Source organism: Aquarana catesbeiana, linkage group LG06 (genome assembly GCF_042186555.1).
Source record: "Aquarana catesbeiana isolate 2022-GZ linkage group LG06, ASM4218655v1, whole genome shotgun sequence".
In the NCBI taxonomy this organism is placed as follows: domain Eukaryota; kingdom Metazoa; phylum Chordata; class Amphibia; order Anura; family Ranidae; genus Aquarana; species Aquarana catesbeiana.
In genome coordinates, this window is record NC_133329.1 from 40,676,753 (window position 1) to 40,696,190 (window position 19,438).

The following is a 19,438-nucleotide window of genomic DNA, read 5'->3' on the forward strand; positions in this document are numbered from 1 at the left end:
TACTTTATAAATTGTGTTTTAAATTTTTTTTTTTTTTTTTTACTTTTATTGCTGTCACAAGGAATGTAAACATCCCTTGTGACAGTAATAGGTGGTGACAGGTACTCTTTATGGAGGGATGGGGGGGTCTAAAAGACCCCCCATCCCTCCTTTACACTTCAAAGTATTCAGATCGCCGAAAACGGCAATTCTGAATACTGTGTACTTTTTTAAATTCGGCGCCATTGACAGCCGAGTAAACGGGAAGTGACGTCATGACGTCGCTTCCGCGTTTACAACAAGAAGGCTGGAACGAAGCCGCTCACAGCTTCGTTCCAGCCCGCCCCCAGCTGCCGAAAGTACCCGATTGGACACCGGGCCTCCCGATCGCACGGGAGGCCCGGTAACAGCGGCGGGAGGGGGGGGGGGATGTCCCCTCCTGCTCCTCCGGTATAACAACCGAGCGGCTTTGAGCCGCATCGGTTGTTATACACGGGTAGCCGATCGCCCGCTGTAAACAACAGTACCGGGATGATGCCTGCAGTTGCAGGCATCACCCCGGTATAACCCCGAAAAGCCAAGTACGCATATGTGCGTACGGTCGGCGGGAAGGGGTTAAGTACACGCCCCACAGTATATAAGGCCGCCTGCATGTTGGCCATGTGTAGTGTGTTCCAGCGTTGAGAGAGAGTGTGTCATTTCATTTCATTTAGATAGATTGAGCAGACAGTTGATTCAGTTAGCTTTGTATAAAAATTGTATAAAAATTCCAGGCTTTGTATATATATATATATATATATATATATATATATATATATACAGTTTAGATAGATCTCACTGCAGAGCGTTCCTGGTGTACTGTTCCTAATATACTACAGGCAGGCAGTTCATTCAGTTAGCTGCAGTATATTCAGTACTGTATGCTGTGCAGCTAGATCTCACTGCAGACCGTTCCCGTTGTTCTGTTCCTAATATACTACAGGCAGGCAGTTCATTCAGTTAGCTGCAGTATATTGAGTATACTATATCCAGTTTAGCTAGATCTCACTGCAGATCATTCCTGTTGTTCTGTTCCTAATATACTACAGGCAGGCAGTTCAGTTAGCTGTAGTATATTTAGTACTGTATCCTGTGCAGCTACATTTTGCTGCAGAACGTTCCTGTTGTTCTGTTCCTAATATACTACAGACAGGCAGTTCATTCAGTTAGCTGCAGTATATTCAGTATACTGTATGCAGTTTAGCTAGATCTCGCTGTAGACCGTTCCTGTTGTTCTGTTCCTAATATCCTACAGGCAGGCAATTGATTCAGTTAGCTGCAGTATATATTGAGTACTGGATCCTGTGCAGCTAGATCTCACTGCAGACTGTTCCTGTTGTTCTGTTCCTAATATACTACAGGCAGGCAGTTCATTCAATTAGCTGCAGTATGTTCAGTACTGTATGCTGTGCAGCTAGATCTTGCTGTAGACTGTTGCTGCTGTTCTGTTCCTAATATACTACAGGCGGGCAGTTCATTCAGTTAGCTGCAGTATATTGAGTATACTATATCCAGTTTAGCTAGATCTCACTGCAGACCGTTCCTGTTGTTCTGTTCCTAATATACTACAGGCAGGCAGTTCATTCAGTTAGCTGTAGTATATTCAGTACTGTATCCTGTGCAGCTACATTTTGCTGCAGACCGTTCCTGTTGTTCTGTTCCTAATATACTACAGTCAGGCAGTTCATTCAGTTAGCTGCAGTATATTGGGTATACTATATCCAGTTTAGCTAAATCTCACTGCAGACCGTTCCTGTTGTTCTGTTCCTAATATACTACAGGCAGGCAGTTGTTCAGTTAGCTGTAGTATATTCAGTACTGTATCTTGTGCAGCTAGATCTTCTGCAGACCGTTCCTGTTCTGTTCCTAATATACTATAGGCAGGCAGTATATTCAGTATACTGTATTCAGTTTAGCTAGATCTTGCTGCAGACGGTTGCTGTTGTTCTGTTCCTAATATACTACAGGCAGGCAGTTGATTCAGTTAGCTGCAGTGTATATTGAGTACTGTATCCAGTTTAGCTAGATCTCACTGCAGACCGTTCCTGTTCAGTTCCTAATATACTACAGGCAGGCAGTTGATTCAGTTAGCTGCAGTGTATATTGAGTACTGTATCCTGTGCAGCTAGATCTCACTGCAGACCGTTCCTGTTGTTCTGTTCCTAATATACTACAGGCAGGCAGTTGATTCAGTTAGCTGCAGTATATTGAGTACTGTATTCTGTGCAGCTAGATCTCACTGCAGACCGTTCCTGTTGTTCTCTTCCTAATATAATACAGGCAGGCAGTTGATTCAGTTAGCTTAAGTATATTCAGTACTGTATCCTGTGCAGCTAGTTCTTGCTGCAGACCATTCATGTTGTTCTGTTCCTAATATACTACAGGCAGGCAGTTGATTCAGTTAGCTGCAGTATATTGAGTACTGTATCCAGTTTAGCTAAATCTCACTGCAGACCGTTCCTGTTGTTCTGTTCCCAATATACTACAGGAAGGCAGTTCATTCAGTTAGCTGCAGTATATTCAGTACTGTATCCTGTGCAGCTAGATCTTACTGTAGACCGATCCTGTTGTTCTGTTCCTAATATACTACAGACAGGCAATTGATTCAGTTTGCTGCAGTATATTCAGTACTGTAACCTGTGCAGCTAGATCTCACTGCAGACCGTTCCTGTTGTTCTCTTCCTTAAAATGTTGTTCTCTTAAAATGAACTTAAATGATTTTAGAAAATGCAATATAACAAAGAGTGAAAAATTTAAGGGGGTCTGAATACTTTCCGTCCCCACTATATATATATATATATATATATATATATATATATATATATATAAAATATGTTTGTGGGGTTCTGGCAATGTTTCTGTGCTGCAACTATGTGCTCGGAGTTGTGAGGCATTTGCAGCATGGCCCCATTCACTTTAATGAGATGCTTTCAGCGGGTTATAATGTCCACCAAACATAGCAAGGGGATCATTTTTATGAGCTGAAAAGAAAATACGAAATCTTTCTTATGTAAACTATTATTTCCATCAATCCACCATGCAGCGGAGATGAACAAAGGCAAACATGTTTGAATTCCAGTTTGTATGAAAACAATCGCTTTCTAAAGATACCGTGTGGATTTGCATGCCAGCACGATGTGACTCTGTCAGCTTTTCTGTTTGCTGTGTCCTTTTATGCCACTGTCCTGCGTTAAGCTCATATACTATCCTGATGTCACTAGTCGTAATGTGAGGGGAAGCAAACAAAATGTTTGCAAAGACAGTACAAATCTGATTGCAGATAAAGCATGGCCTCCACGTAAAAATGATAAACAACAAACTTGTAAGGATTACGCTCCCAAACTTCTTCCCCAAACCAATTCTGTATTTTTCTCAATCCCATGATTCATACTGTTTTTCTGTAGTTGTGTACCGCGCAAGTACTGTGAGGCAGTGTGAAAAGGGTGAGCTCAGAAATGTTCAAAAGGGGTGAATCTAGGTTCGGACCCAACTTTGGCTGTTTGGGTGAACACCGAAAGTTTTGTTTGTTCAGCCCCATCACATCATATATAGTGGTATTTCTACAACTTTTATTTAGAACAGCTTCCTGATTTTATTGGTTGCTAAGGAACCATCAGGTGATTACACCCGGTTTGTCCTTAGGAGCTGTTGACATCACCCCAGACTCCCTACCACATAACCAAAGGGATGGGGGCAGTGGTGACGTTGCTGCTCAAATATAGCTACTAGACATGTTTAGGCAATGACACTGACCAAATATGGCCATGGCCATATTTGGTCAGTGATGTCACCACTGTTCTAGTCCCTTCCCTTATATAGCTAAGCTTGGGGAGATATCATTCGGTTGCAGTACCGCTGGGATCATCAAGTTGGTGGATGGCAGGTATTGTGATTAATATGAATGTACAATGAGGGACTTTCAGATTTGTATTTTTTTTTCAAATGTTTGGTTGTTTTTTTTTCTAAGTGAATGATACTAGGATACTATGTACCCTTATTCATTCGCAAAGGTGGTGTGGTATCTGGGAACCCCCTTATTGCTAAAAGGGGGCTCCCATATTCTGATAAGCTCCTCCACCACAGACTCCCACAACCTCTGGTCAAGATTGTGGGTTAGAGTCCCTTGTCCCTATCCACATGGGGATGAGGTATTTTGCCAGGGGATTCCTCCTGATAAGGTACCACCCCCACCCCCCCATATTGAAGGCACGTGGCCTTGTATGGTTCAAAAGGGGGCACATGGTTGCCCCGCTGCTTTCCTGGCTAGACTGGCTGCACGCTCAGATTAAGAGTCTAGTATGGATTTCCTGTGGAACCTCATTCAATTTTTTTTTGCTTGATATGACCTCCTTACAATTTATACCAGACTCAAAGAGTCTGATATGCATTTTTGGGGGGGCTCTAGGCAAATGAGATAATCAAACAGTTTAGATGGTTAGATGGCCAACAAATGAAAATGAATTGTCAGCTTCCTTTATCAAAAATAAAAACGGCACACAAAGACCTCTCCTAAGGTTCTGCTATGCATTTTGGGGGACCTTTTGGGTCTGTGTGCCATTTTCTTTTTAAATAAAAGAAGCCAGGAAGGAAATGCAATTTGGGGGCAATTTAAAACACTGCTCCTGGCCGAATAGAAGTTAACATTTTTATTTGATGCATTAGTACATGTTCCAGGGCAGCGAGCACCCACAGGCTTTTTTTGAGACCTACTTACCTATTAGTCCAGAAAATGGAAAATTTACATTTTTAAAACTTTGACAGAATTGGCTCTCGTTTAATACAATGGTTGACAAATGGCAGAAAAAACGTAAAACTCTCCAAAACCCGTCTAAATTTTGTACAAAAATGCTCTGTATGAGCGTTTTTTTACTCCTGAGAAAACAGACTTTTTTTAAGCTCAGTGTGCATGGAGCCTTATGCCCTGTACACACGACATTGAATACAAGTGGGGTTCAGATTCAGCATTCAAACTTCTTTGATGTTCGCCAAACCCTGCTCAAACCAAAGGGAAAACAGGACAAAAAATCTGACAAAAAAAAACAAAACAGGCAGACATTACAGGCACAGCGTGAGGCAGAGGCCAAATAGAATAAAATCACAAATTTTATTAAAATAAATAAAATATGCACATATAACAAATATTTTCAAATCTTGTGACGTGCCATTGGTGTACTACACCCCACGTGAAGAATTAAAAAATGTGGCGCTATCCTAGACACACTTGTATTAACACTATATACAGTGCAAAAAATCTTACTCTAGTGAACACATTTTTACAAGTGTAAACAAAAGTGAAAAAAATAATAAAAACACCAAATAAATATAATACCTAAAGTGACTCAGTGCTGATAATACCAAAATTATATGTGTCACTCCTTCTCCAATTAATAAATATACAACATCAAAGTAAATAGCACCATGTACGTATTGCACATTAACAAAGTGACTAATATGTAAAAAATAAAGTCTGTGAAAAATGCACACATATGTGTGAAAAAAGTCTGTGATTCAATAAAAAACACCAACTGTGCCACAGCAAGTCCTTAGTGATTCTTGAAGTTAAATGGAACTTTCCACCACACCTATGTGTTCAGTGCTCCCTCTCCCAATAGACAGTCTCTCACCAGCTCTCACTGCCTCCACTTTCGTATGAGGCTATCAAACATAGGAGTATCCAGGCTACCAGTAGGGGTTAGGTGTATTCCATCCAGAGGTTTGTTCCATATAAGAATGAAAAAAAACTCCCAATAGTGTGATAACGTAAAAACTTTTAATATCGCACACTTCAAATAACACTTCAAAAGATGCACTCACATTGTGTAAAACACTATAAAAGCACAGCACAAATCCACGGCAATCTGCACACTGCAATATCAACACAGCAACCTAGACAAGCCTTCCTAGGGGGTATGCGGTCACGGCGGACCCTGCCACAGCTGGCGTATCAGAAGACTCTCTCACCCTCTCCTCGCTCGCTCGTCCACCGGACCCACCGTCTCCCGTGTTAGGCAAACCTCAAAGGTCGCTTCCTCCTGTCACCTAGTATGTGGTGTTCAATCTCCGCTCGGCCACGCCCCCGACATGTTTCGCTACGTCTGTAGCTTAATCATGGGATAGGCCGCTCAAAGCATCAATCTCCTTTTATATTTTCCCCTCCTCTCTATTGAACTAGGGAAGTCACAGTGCGCAAGCGCAACCTGTGTGTCCCGCGCCTGCGCAGTCAGAGTGTCCCCGTGAGCGCAAACCCCTGCTGCTCATACCGGCCGGTCTGTAGTTTATAATACAACTATGCAGCGAAATCAGACTGTCGGCCTCCCTCTATTAAATCACCCATATTGCTGGCAATCTCACAGAACAGTGGGTCATTTAACAACATTATACCATCCTGACATGTTTTTCAAACTACTTTATATGCTAAAAAATTAAAATATGCAATATCATTCTACCACATATATTAAAACGCTACAAAGGCTAACCAATCAGGTTGTTATTATCAACTCATTGGTGTTTAAAATTAAATATCAGCACAAGCAAATGATTTAAAAAATGCATGCAAAGTGGTATTATACATGAATGGGAAAACTTAGACTAAAATAAAAAATATTATATTTCCAAAGTAAACAGATAAAAAATTGATAAAAAATTATCAAAAATGAAAGAATAAATATGGCTGGACAAAGATTAACATATCAAAGCTAAAATCAGATACTCTCTAATCTAGTCTTGAATAAATCTAAAAACATACTGGTTAAAATACTACTTGACTATATCTCTTAACCTAGATCAAATCGTTAGCCACACAGTAACCTGAGGTTCCCATGTCCGACTATCAATTCCTGGAATATCCCTGAATCATGTTATTGGTTATTCCTGCAATTATATTGATTATACTAATAATAATTAAAAAACTCAGATCCATGTATGAAAATATTAGGCTAAAAAAGATTAAATATAAAACAGGTACTTAAATTTCAATGGGGGATTTTTAAAAACCATTCCTATATCGTACCTGAACAAGATTGTTCAGTCGGCTAAAAGTCATTAATGAAACAGTTGAGGTCTAATTCAATGTTAAGCCCCCTCGGATGTCCCACAATTACTTCTGGTTTAATGAACAGTTCTACTCCCAACAGGTTGGCGTGGCAATGGGGGCAAAGTATGCCCCCAGCCTCGCCAACCTGTTTATGTCTGAATGGGAGGATAGGCGCGTGTTCAATATCAATAGGCCTCAGTTGATCTTCTATCGAAGATTTATTGATGACATCTTGTTAATATGGGAGGGATCCAAGGAATCTTTGGAAATATTCCTGGCACAATTAAATAGGAATACAAACAACATTAAATTGGATTACCAAGTTAGTGAGTCATTAATAAATTTTTTAGATGTCACTATAGAGAAAGTTGATGGCACGTTAAAAACCAAGGTGTATTTCAAACCGACGGACCGCAATAGCTATTTGTCTGTGGCCAGTGGACATCATCCATCTTGGATAAAAAATATCCCGAAGGGCCAACTATTGCGGATCCGTCGGAATTGCACTTTGAAGGAAGATTTTTTGACCCAATCGGATATCTTGAAGGAGAAGTTCATTCAGAAGGGCTATAAGGAAGATATACTAACCAAAATTACACAAGAAATAGCTGAAATCCTTAGAGAACGATGTTTAAAGGAAAAAGAAGTGGCAAAAGGGGACATCCAACATCAATTGAGCTTTATATCTGGGTTCCACTGTCAGTATAAGGAAATTGAAAACATCTTTAGAAAATATTGGTACATCCTCTGTAAGGACAAACACTTGGGAGGAATTTTACCAGCCCAACCGAGATTTATATATAGGAGGGCCCCAAGTATAGGAGATAAAATAGTAAAAAAGATTCTGGAGCCACAAAATCCAAGGTCCTTATCTTTTAACTTTAGAGGTTTTTTCTGCTGTAGGAGGTGTGTCTGTTGCAAAACAGTGAAGGTTAGTAATAGAGGCATCACCAGTGTCACCAACAGAGAAGGAGAGAGGTTTGAGATCAAAGAATTTAGTACATGTACCACAACACATGTTGTCTACCTTATGTGGTGCCCCTGTGGTCTGTATTATGTTGGTAGAACTAAAAGGCAATTGAAGATCCGTATCAAGGAACATTTGACCAACATAAAAAACAGATACAAGTACCATAGCGTATCCATGCACTTTAAGGATAAACATCAACAGGACCCATCTCTGCTGCAATTTTGTGGCATTGATGTGGTACACCCCTCATGGAGGGGCTCAAACAGAGTAAGGGACCTATCACGCAGAGAAACGGAATGGATATTCCTTTTTAAAAGTCTCACCCCGAGGGGGCTTAACATTGAATTAGACCTCAACTGTTTCATTAATGACTTTTAGCCGACTGAACAATCTTGTTCAGGTACGATATAGGAATGGTTTTTAAAAATCCCCCATTGAAATTTAAGCACCTGTTTTATATTAAATTTTTTTTAGCCTAATATTCTCATACATGGATCTGAGTTTTTTAATTATTATTAGTATAATCAATATAATTGCAGGAATAACCAATAACATGATTCAGGGATATTCCAGGAATTGATAGTCGGACATGGGAACCTCAGGGGCTCCAAAGGAATAAAAACAAAGGAGAGCGCACATAGCGTAATTCCATTTATTAATAAACCACACCCATCACATCATAAACCCCCCATCAGTAACTACGTACTAGACATAGGCAGTCAAGCAGAAAGGAAGAAAATCGCCATGCACTGCACCGTAGGACCTCCGGTTGCCGTCTCAACAATCAAGGAGTGGAATACACTTCCTCGTTCCGGGTCCACCACGATGAAGCGCACGCATCACTTCCGGCGTCGTGTAGGTCACGCTCTGACGCGTTTCGTCATATCCGGACTTCAACAGAGGGCGTTGATCCCCCCTGTCCCCCCCCTCCATCTACCCATCACCTGGAGAAGTGCTATGTTAATAAGGCCCAGGATATTTCTTATTTTGGAGGCTTATAATATACTTAACTCTGGTAAGTTTAACCCCCTGAGGGGAGTCTGTTCACGTACGGTGGAGTTGGAGTGATCGGTGGATGGTGCACGTTTGACATACTCTATGATCTACTTTGAACAACTTTTGAACCACTATTGATACTGCACTACTCTTATGGATGCTGTTTTGTGTGTAGTTGGCCACACATGTTTCTTCCTATTTGCTCAACATTAGCGCTGTTTTAGTGTATGACTATTCCTTGAATATCAATGTGTAGTGTTTATACTATTGTTAGTATTTATTGTTTTTTAAACAGCAGCTGTATACCCACACCCTTTAGGGGTCTTGGATGATATGTATTATATTTAATTAATTTATTTATGCCATTTCCTATACATATGTTCTGGATGAGTATTTGAGGTCTGTGGCGCTGAGTGGTGTATTATAGGCCTGGATATACACTTTTTTTGCTACGATTTTCTTTTATGTATATATTGGTTTCTGATCGGTCCTTGGCACCTTTAAATTCCCACTATCCTCTCTTTACAAAATCTTTTCCATTAACGGATGTGGTGCCTTTTTGTTTCTCCAACATCCAGCAATTTCCTAATTATAATGTGAACAGTTTGCAAAAGTTTCTTACACCGAACGCAGGAGCTTTAGCACAAGTCTTCTTTTATCTGAATCTGAATTTTTTGTGAATTCAGACAAAGCCTCTTCACTTCTGTGGAACATATAGGCTGGTCTTTGTGGGTCATATTCTGCATTGTGTTTAACAACTAAGAGAAATTAAACAATTGCCTACACTAGCCAGTATTTCCCAGAAAGGGTCTTAGTAGGTATTTTGTTTTCACAAATGGAGCTTATAATATGGCTTGTTTTCCCCCTGAGCTCAAATGTCTACTTCAATGGGAGGTTTTGTGACCTAAACAATAGGCTTTGTGTTTGCAAAACTGCAAATTTATGTCAAAAGTGCAGCTTCAGATGAGAGAGTATGAAGCTACACGTCTATATATTGTATTGATTCACCTGTGAAGGCAATATCACAGAGATTTTACTTTAAAATTTGCTTAAAACATACACTTCATCCAGTGCACAAAACAAATGACAATTTAATGCACAAAGTAAATATTTGTTTAGTAGATTAATAGGAACGGAAGGAGAGATGAGGAGACTGTTCTTCGGTTAAAGGCCCAATAGAGACAGGTACAGGTTGTAATTCTTTTTGAAGTAATGAGGATCCTCCAACACCCACAGCTGAGATCACAGTCCTTGAAAAACGATAATGGAATATCCTTTTGAATGATTAAAGCAGATCTTCAATACATCTGAGCACCACACTTTTATCGGGGGGGGTGGGAGAGGGCCCCCCACCACGCTCCGGTCGTCTCCGCTACTTACCGGAGCCTCCGCTAACGGCGGAGACAATCGGGTCCTCTTCCCTGCTTGACTGGCTGCTGAGTGAGGGAAACATGGCCCCCACTCTATAGCATTGACTGGCGGAAGCGACGTCAAACGTCACTTCCCCCCAATGCTCTTAAAAGAAATTTTTTTTTTTTTTTTTTTTTTTTCAAATGACATTTTTTTTCTATTGCATTTTAGTGTAAACCTAAGATCGGAAGTCTTTTTGACCCCAGATCTCATATTAAAGAGGACCTGTCATGCTTTTTTTTCTATTACAAGGGATGTTTGGCGCAACATTATCTTTCACAATATAAAAAAAAAATTGGGCTAACTTTACTGTTGTCTTATTTTTTAAGTCAAAAAAGTGTATTTTTTTAAAAAAAAAAGTGCGCTTGTAAGACCACTGCGCAAATACGGTGTGACAGAAATTAATGCAACGACCGCCATTTTATTCTCTAGGGTGTTAAAAAAAGATATATATGTATAATGTTTGGGGGTTTTTTTTCTAGCAAAAAAAAAAAAAATTATTTTAACTTAACTCAGTCCTTAACCGCTTGCCAACCTGCCGCTGTCATTATATTGCGGCAGGTCGGCATGTTCCAGCGAGTCGTTGTAGCTGTATGTCTGCTCCTTTAAGCGGGATAGCAGGCACGCCCACTGCACTGCGGGGGTGCCGATCCTCGTGGGCGATGACCGCCGGCCACAAGCGATTGCGGGCATGAGAGGCAGAGGACGTGTGCGTGTAAACACACAAATACCTGGACAGAGAGACAGAGAGACAGAGTTCCTAATAGCTAGGAACTATGATCTGTCATCCCCTCTAGTCAGTCCCCTCCCCCTACAGTTAGAACACACAGTCAGGGAACACAGTTAACCCCTTCCCTGCCGGTGACATTTACACAGGAATCAGTGCATTTTTATAGCACTGATCACTGTATAATTGTCAATTGTCCCAAAAATGTGTCCGATGTGTCCGCCGTAATGTCGCAGTCATGATAAAAATCGCAGATCGCCGCCATTACTAGTAAAAAAAAAAAAAATAAAATAAAAATGCTGAAAATCTATCCCCTATTTTATAGACGCTATAACTTTTGCGCAAACCAATTATACGCTTGTTGCAATTTTTATTACCAAAAATATGTAGAAGGATATATTTTGGCCTAAACTGAGAAAAAAAAAAAAAAATCAGCTTTTTTTTTTTTTTTTTTTTAAAAAAAAAGGGGATATTTATTATAGCAAAAAGTACAAAATATTTTTTTTTATTTCAAAATTGTCTTTTTTTTTTGTTGTTGTTTATAGCGCAAAAAATAAAAACTGCAGAGACAATCAAATACCACTAAAAGAAAGCTCTATTTGAGGGGAAAAAAAGGAGGTCAATTTTGTTTGGCTACAACGTCACACGACCGCGCAATTGTCAGTTAAAGCGATGCCGTGCCGTATCGCAAAAAATGCTCTGGTCATTGAGCAGCCAAATCTTCCAATCTTCCGGGGCTGAAGTGGTTAAAGTGTCAGTAAACCACCCCCCCCCCTACATCTTGTCCTAAATTGATGAAGACTTTTTTTTTTCACATTTTTGTATTGGATATGTTTTATAGCAGAAAGTAAAAAAATGTTGGGGTTTTCTTTAAAAATGTCAGTTTATAGCGCAATATACAAAAACGTAGGAGGTCATCAAATACCACCAAAAGAAAGCTCTATTTGTGGGGAAAAAAAGACATAAATGCTATTTGGGTACAGCGTCGCATGATTGTGCAATTGTCAGTTAAAGTAACGCAGTGTCATAACGCAAAAAATGGCCTGGTCAGGAGGTTAAATTTGAAGTCAAATTTTGATTTAGTTTTAGTCATAAATGTAATAGTGATCAGCACAACTTCCTATAATTGGATAACATACACTGAAATGATTACTGTGACAAAATCCATCAAAAAATGCACAAAAATGATAATGACAACGATCGGTCAATTGCTGTGAAAGAAAGCCCCTTTCAAACAATGTGCCAAAATTCCTGTGATCTACAAACTCTTGTGAAAAACAGATCTTGTAATCAATGATTCTTCTATATGTGATCTTTATGTGAACCTAATGCTTCCAGAGCTCTTACCTCAATGAGGAATTTAAACTGCCTTAACAATCTCCCTGGGACAGATCAAATCTCCAGGGAGATCGTTAAGGCGGTTAATATTCCTCATTGAGGTATAATCATTTCAGTGTATGTTATCCAACTATAGGAATTTGCGCTGATCACTATTACATTTATACCCATTTTTTTGTACACTAAAGGTCTAGCAGAAATTCACACGTATATTCTATTCACTTATATTTGAATATATTCTATTCACTTATATTTGATTTTATTTGTTTGAGCAATTTTCACGTATATTCTGTTTACTTATAATTTGATTTTATTTGTTTGTTCACTTTGTGGCACGAGGTATTACACCATTTTCTACTTTTAGTCATAACCTATTGACTAAAATGCAATTTTAGTTTTAGTCGTATTTTAGTCACCTGAATTGTTTTGGTTTTAGTCATATTTTAGTGGACTAAAATACTGGATTAGATTTTTTTTTTTTAAATCTCCTACATTTTAGATAACTAAAATCTCCAGTACATTTTAGTCAACTAAAATCTAATGAGTTTAGTTAAATTGTAATGCATTATTTAAACATTTCTCTGTAATTCCCAAAATCATGATATACTCCTGGAGTAAAATCAAATAATATATCATTATTTATGGTATTTAGGGTTGAACATGCACTACAGACACAGATTTAGCCATTGTGATAGATTACGGCTTAATAAATAAAACCAAGTTTCATAAACAAACAAAAGTATTGCTTTTTCACAAACAGAAGTGCAATTTTAAAATATAAAACAAATATTAAAAAAACTGTAAACGCACATATTACCAGAATTTATTACCAACATTATATTTGAAGAAAAAAATAAAAATAAACATGTGTCCATGCTCCTGTGTACCAATTACCTCTTACTTCCAGGTACAAGGGGCTGCGATGGGGACATGTTGTGCCCCATCGTATACCAGCCTGTACTTGGGGGATTTGGAATGTGAACTTTTTTTCTGATGAGGCCTTATCTATGTACCTGTGCCACATTTTATCATGGCACAGGTACATAGATGACGTACTAATGATCTGAACAGGTACGCCTCTTGAATTGTCAGAATTCAAGCAGGCTTTGGGACACAACCATTTAAATTTGAAGATTACAAGCACATTTGAGGCTCAGAGAATTCAATTTCTTGATGTGGATATTTTTGTTATGTCTGATAAATTAATAGCAATGACACTCTTTAGAAAAGAAATGGCTGGTAACAAAATTCTAAGAGCAAATAGTAGTGCCCATCCTCAGGCCCTGGTCAAAATTATCCCATTTTACCAGCATTTAAGGCTATAATTTAACTGCACAAGGCATTCAGATTTTAAAAAAAGTGTCTAATTCAAGCCTAAAGCCAGCCATACATGGATCAAAACTCGGTGGGTTCAGCAGGGAACTGTCACATTTTTATCAATGTATGGGTATCCTGGTTTTACACAAGTTGATCCATTGATCGACTTATGTACTACCAGCCTGTCTGGTTTTTCACAAACAATTAGTGCTGCTGGCTATAAACTGGCAACACTAATCATTGTGTACTTCCAGCAAGGAAGGCTCCCTGCGCTCCCCATTGGTAGAACACAATAACGCTATGGGAGGGATTCCCCAATCAAATAAATGTGTTGATGGGGGAGAAACAAGCAATTTTCTTTCCTTTCACTCACAGTGGAAAGAAAGAAGCTTGCATAATGTATGGCCTGCTTTAGGCAGCCTGTACATTATGACCTGATTCCCCCATCCACACATTCCAGGTGGATGGGGGAATCACTCCCGCTGTGTTATTGTGTCTGACAGCTGGAAAACTTCCCCGCTATCAGAATACAGTCATCAGTGCTGCTGTCTATAGTTGGCAGCACTGTTCGATCAGGAAAAACCCAACAGGGTGGTTGTACAAAAGTCGATTAGGTAGATTCACTTCTGTACAACCAGCTTGTCCTAGCTAGCATTCCCCTTTATATCACAGTCCGCAGAGTTCCCCTTTACATCAGAGCTCTCCCTTACATCAGGGTCTGTAGCATTCCCCTTTACGTCAGATTCCATAATTCCCCTTTACATCATAGTCCATAAAATTCTCCCTTCCATAAGAGCCCGCAGGGTTCCCCCTTACAGTGTACCCTGATGAAGAGGAGGGCTCTGTTGATCCTGATGTTAAGGGAAATGTGGCGGACTATGATGCTAAGGGTAATGCTGTAAGCGGGGCTCTGGTGACAATGGTCCCCCTTACATCATGGTCCTCAGCATTCCCCTTTACACCGGAGTCCACAGGGTTCCCCCTTAAAGTGTAAGGTAGAACTCTGCAGGGCCTGATGTAAAGGGGAATGCTGCGGACCATGATGTAAGGGGGTATTTTGCGAACTCAAGTGTAAAAGGGAAACTCTGATATAAGGTGGCCCCTCCTGTTACATCAGAGTCTACAGCGTTCCCCTTTGCATCATGGTCTGCAGCATTCCTCTTCACAACAGAGTTCCCCTTTACATCAGGGTCCACATAGTTCTTCCTTGCACTGGGGGGAATCCTTCAGACTTTGATGTAAAGGGTATGATGTGGAGGGGGGGACTCTGGTTACCACAGTGACCCCCCCATAGACTTTGTGTGGCCTGGCTGGAGCTGTCAAACTGACCTCACCTCCTCCATTGCTCGGGTACAGGACAGGCTCAGGCAGACCTTGACTTTGATTCTCTTCTCCTCCCGGCTCTCCCTCTCCCCCTCTTCATATCACCCGTCCGTTCAGTGTAGTTTATCTCATTCACAAATAACATTTGTGCCATAGTTGTGGGTTTTGGGCGCCATTTTGTTGAAGACCAACTCCACTCTGTGTATATGGGCAAACTTCAACAAAATAGCACCAGCAATGGAGACATTAGCTTGGCAGGGGGGGCAGGCTCCAGCTGATGGAGCACTGAGGGGGAGATATAGTATTTATAGTGCTTCATGTGCAGAATAAGAACAGATACTGAGAACTACACCCAGCATATAATCCCTCACATATAGATTAATCCTGATTTGTTCATTTTCCGCGATTAATATTGGATGAGTTGTGTATTGTGGGTACATTGTATAATGATAGATCTGATCTCTCAGTAATGTTAGGATCATTGTATATAATCTCTGTACATGTATGAGATCTGATCTCTCAGTAATGTGGGGATCATTGTATATAATCTCTGTACATGTATGAGATCTGATCTCTCAGTAACGTGGAGATCATTGTATATAATCTCGGTACATGTATGAGATCTGATCTCTCAGTAATGTGGGGATCATTGTATATAATCTTGGTACATGTATGAGATCTGACATTAGAGATGACATAAAGAGTGAAAGCAGAATTCATTTCTGTCAAAGCTTCTATATCCCGTAAAATCCCTCCTCCCCCAGTCAGTGTGTGTATATAACTGTCACCAACGGACCGCAGTCTACAGAGAGATCGCTGAGATCACACATCCTCTTCTCCCAGTGCAGGTAACTGGAACCAGTTCTTCTTATACTGGATCTACACAACCCTCATCCAGGGGTTTCTAGGGGGAGAATCAGGGAGGTCACGTCTACTACTTAGCAATGTGGGAATCTTGTGTGATGGATGTGGGAATTTTAGGTTAAAACATTGATGAATAGACGCCCTATTAGATGTGACGATTGAGGATTATGATGATGATTGATCACAGCTGATGATGATAATGATGAAGAGTTTATATAGAAAGTGAAAATGGAGGAGTTAAGTTTGGTTAAGGTTTGTTTAAAGAGTTTTGTTTGACACACGAGCGTCGTTTTTGTCTGAAATGTTTGCTGTTTTTGGATGTAGCTTGTTGGGAATTCAGGTATAAAAGAGAAAAGGTGTGAAAATCGTACGTGTCCTGGAAAAGTGCACTGTATTGTAGTGATTTTTTTTTTTGATGATCACGCATGCCATGTCAACAAAAAACAAAAATAAAAACACAAAAGTAAATACCCCCCAAAAAAGTTAAAAGATTTTTACATCTTTTATCTTTGATTTTTTTTTTTTCATGTTTTTGGTGCATTTCATTGCTTTGAAAGTTTACTATACTAAAAAGTAGTAAAAATAGTAAAAAAAAAAAAAAAAAGTGAAAATGGTAACTTCTACAATTTTAAACAGTGTGTTACTGTCTGTTCAAAATTTTGATTTTGAATTTTAGATTGGAAAAGGAAAGGGTGTGGCATTTTTATTTTTAAATCAATGTTTTCACTATACATGGCGCTTAACTCTTTATATGGGTCTGCTGCAATGAATTTTGGTTTTTATTTCTTTATTCTTTTACTTTAACCCCTTCGCTACCAGATTTATCTATTTTTTTTTTGTCATGTTGTACACACGTGTTAAAATACACAATATTTACATGAAAACCCAATACAATTGCAATTTTATTTATAGCAACAATTATTGTGCTACTGTTTTATAAAGTCTCAGTGAAAATACATTCATATTAATTTTAGTGCCAACAAAGTAGAAAAAAAACAAAAAAAAACAAAAACAATTTTTGGTAAAGTATAACAAATAAGATTGTGTTGAGTAAATCAATACCAAATGTGTCAAGCTCCAAAGTTGGGTGCGCCTGTGAAATAGCAAAAGAACCTAAAACTGTCCATAGGTGATGCTTTGAAAGCCTTTACAGTTCATCAGTTAATACTAAATAAAAAAATTAATATATATTTATTTATATTTATTTATTAACTATGAATGAAAGCCCTAGAATTATTACTCTCACTTGGCTATACATAATAGGCTTGGCATAATTATAGTTTTCTACACATGTGCACCCGATGCCCCGTGTGTGTGTGTGTGTGTGTGTGTGTGTGTGTGTGTGTGTGTGTGTGTGTGTGTGTGTGTGTGTGTGTGTGTGTGTGTGTGTGTGTGTGTGTGTGTGTGTGTGTGTGTGTGGCAGGGGGCTTTAAAACATGTTTTTTTTTTATTAAGCTTTAATTTTAAAAAAAACAAACAAAAAAAAAAAAAATGTTTCTTTGTTTAATATAAAGTGATTGTAAAGATTGAAAAGTCAATTTCTAAATATTAAAATGAAAAAGAAATTACACGTACCTGCTCTGTGCAGCAATATTGCACAGAGTGGCCCCCTTGCCTCCTCTTTGGAGGTGCTCCGCTGGTGTTGTCTGCTCCTTCCTTTCTGTGCCCCCTTGGTGAGCCATGTGCTATGGGGGCACCCATGCGGGCTCTCTCCCAATCAGGGCTGTGTAAGTCCAGACACACAGTGTTATTAAGTCAAACCCCCTTCTCACAGGTGTTTGACTGACAGGAGGTTCCTCTTGTGAGACGAGGAAGACCGGTGTGCGGTGGCTGGGACAGTACTGAATCGGAGAGAGGAAGCAGGTAAGTGTTTAGGCATGGGGGAACAGGTAGTGGGGTGGTTTTTACTCTAATGCAGGGAATGCATTAACCACTTCAGCCCCGGGAGATTTGGCTGCTCAATGACCAGGCCAATTTTTTGCGATTCGGCGCTGCATCGCTTTAACTGACAATTATGGGGTCGTGCGACGCTGTACCCAAACAAAATTGATGTCCTTTTTTTTCCCCCACAAATGGAGCTTTCTTTTGGTTGTATTTGATCCCCTCTGCGGTTTTTATTTTTTGCGCTATAAACAAAAAAAAAAAAAAAAAGCAACAATTTTGAAAAAAAACACAATATTTTGCACTTTCTGCTATAATAAATATCCCACTTTTTTTTGGTAAAAGAGGAATCGCAATAAGCGTATATTGATTGGTTTGCGCAAAAGTTATAGCATCTACAAAATAGGGGATAGATTTATGGCATTTTTATTTATTTTTGTCTTTTTACTAGTAATGGCGGTGATCAGCGATTTTTACCGGGACTGCGATATTGTGGGGTGAGATGGGACTGACTAGAAGAAAGAGATTGGTGTTCATACTTAGTATGAACACACGATCAGTCTCCACTCCCCTGGGAGAACCGGGATCTGTGGGCTTACACCCACAGATCCCGGTTCTCGCTCTGTCATGAGCGATGGCGGGTGCCCGGCGGTCACTGCACCCTCTGGGCACTCGCATCGGCTCCGGGTACACGCTGCGGCTGCATGTGCCCCTGGTGACAAAAGGGTCTTGCCATTCTGCCGCAGTAAAACTGCGGTAGCTGGTCGGCAAGTGGTTAAGTTAAAAGAAAACTGACTTTGGGGCCCCTTTAAAGCAATATTAAAGCCTTGATTTTGGTTTTTGTTTTTACTAACAAATATGTTATACTTACCTGCTGTGTGAAGTGGTTTTGCACAGAGCAGACCACCCCGGCACACCTGGCTCCACCCTCCTGCTGGGGGGCCCCACAGCAAGCAGCTTGCTCTGGGGGTACCCGAGCCAAGCCGCTGCTCTGCGTGTCTTGGCCCCAACCCCCTTCGTCTCCTGATTGGCTTTTGACAGCAGTGGGAGCCATTGGCTGTTAATCACAGCCAGTGAGCCAATCAGGAGTGCCAGTCCCCGGAGAGGCAAGGCTCTTATGGACATCACTGGATCAAGAGAGGGCTAAGGTAAGCACAGAATGCAAGGGTGGACCTTTTATGATCACCGCATCCGATACCATTTTAGCTGGGGTGGACCTTTTATGATCACCGCATCCGATACCATTTTAGCGGGTGGACCTTTTATGATCACCGCATCCGATACCATTTTAGCCAGGGTGGACCTTTTATGATCACCGCATCCGATACCATTTTAGCTGGGTGGACCTTTTATGATCACCGCATCCGATACCATTTTAGCTGTGGGTGGACCTTTTATGATCACCGCATCCGATACCATTTTAGCTGTTTATGATCGTATACCATGTGAGTGCTTTTCTTTTATTGTTTTAATAAATGCATGCCTTTTAAAACGATATCACGCCATGTGAGTCTTTTTTCTCTCATGGTTCCAATTATACATCCGGATGGTTTGCTGATAC

The 19,438-nt window shown here is 40.0% G+C and overlaps 1 protein-coding gene across 1 annotated transcript in view; it reads left to right on the forward strand.

The window, feature by feature from the left end:
- The first annotated feature begins 15,906 nt into the window (after window positions 1-15,906).
- The window catches only part of LOC141148352 (F-box only protein 6-like), a 56,369-nt gene continuing 52,837 nt past the window's right edge, over window positions 15,907-19,438 (forward strand). Inside the window, exon 1 of the mRNA XM_073635743.1 lies at window positions 15,907-15,980. The gene's annotated coding sequence lies outside the window, so the exon portion shown is untranslated. The remainder of the gene's footprint in view (window positions 15,981-19,438) is intronic.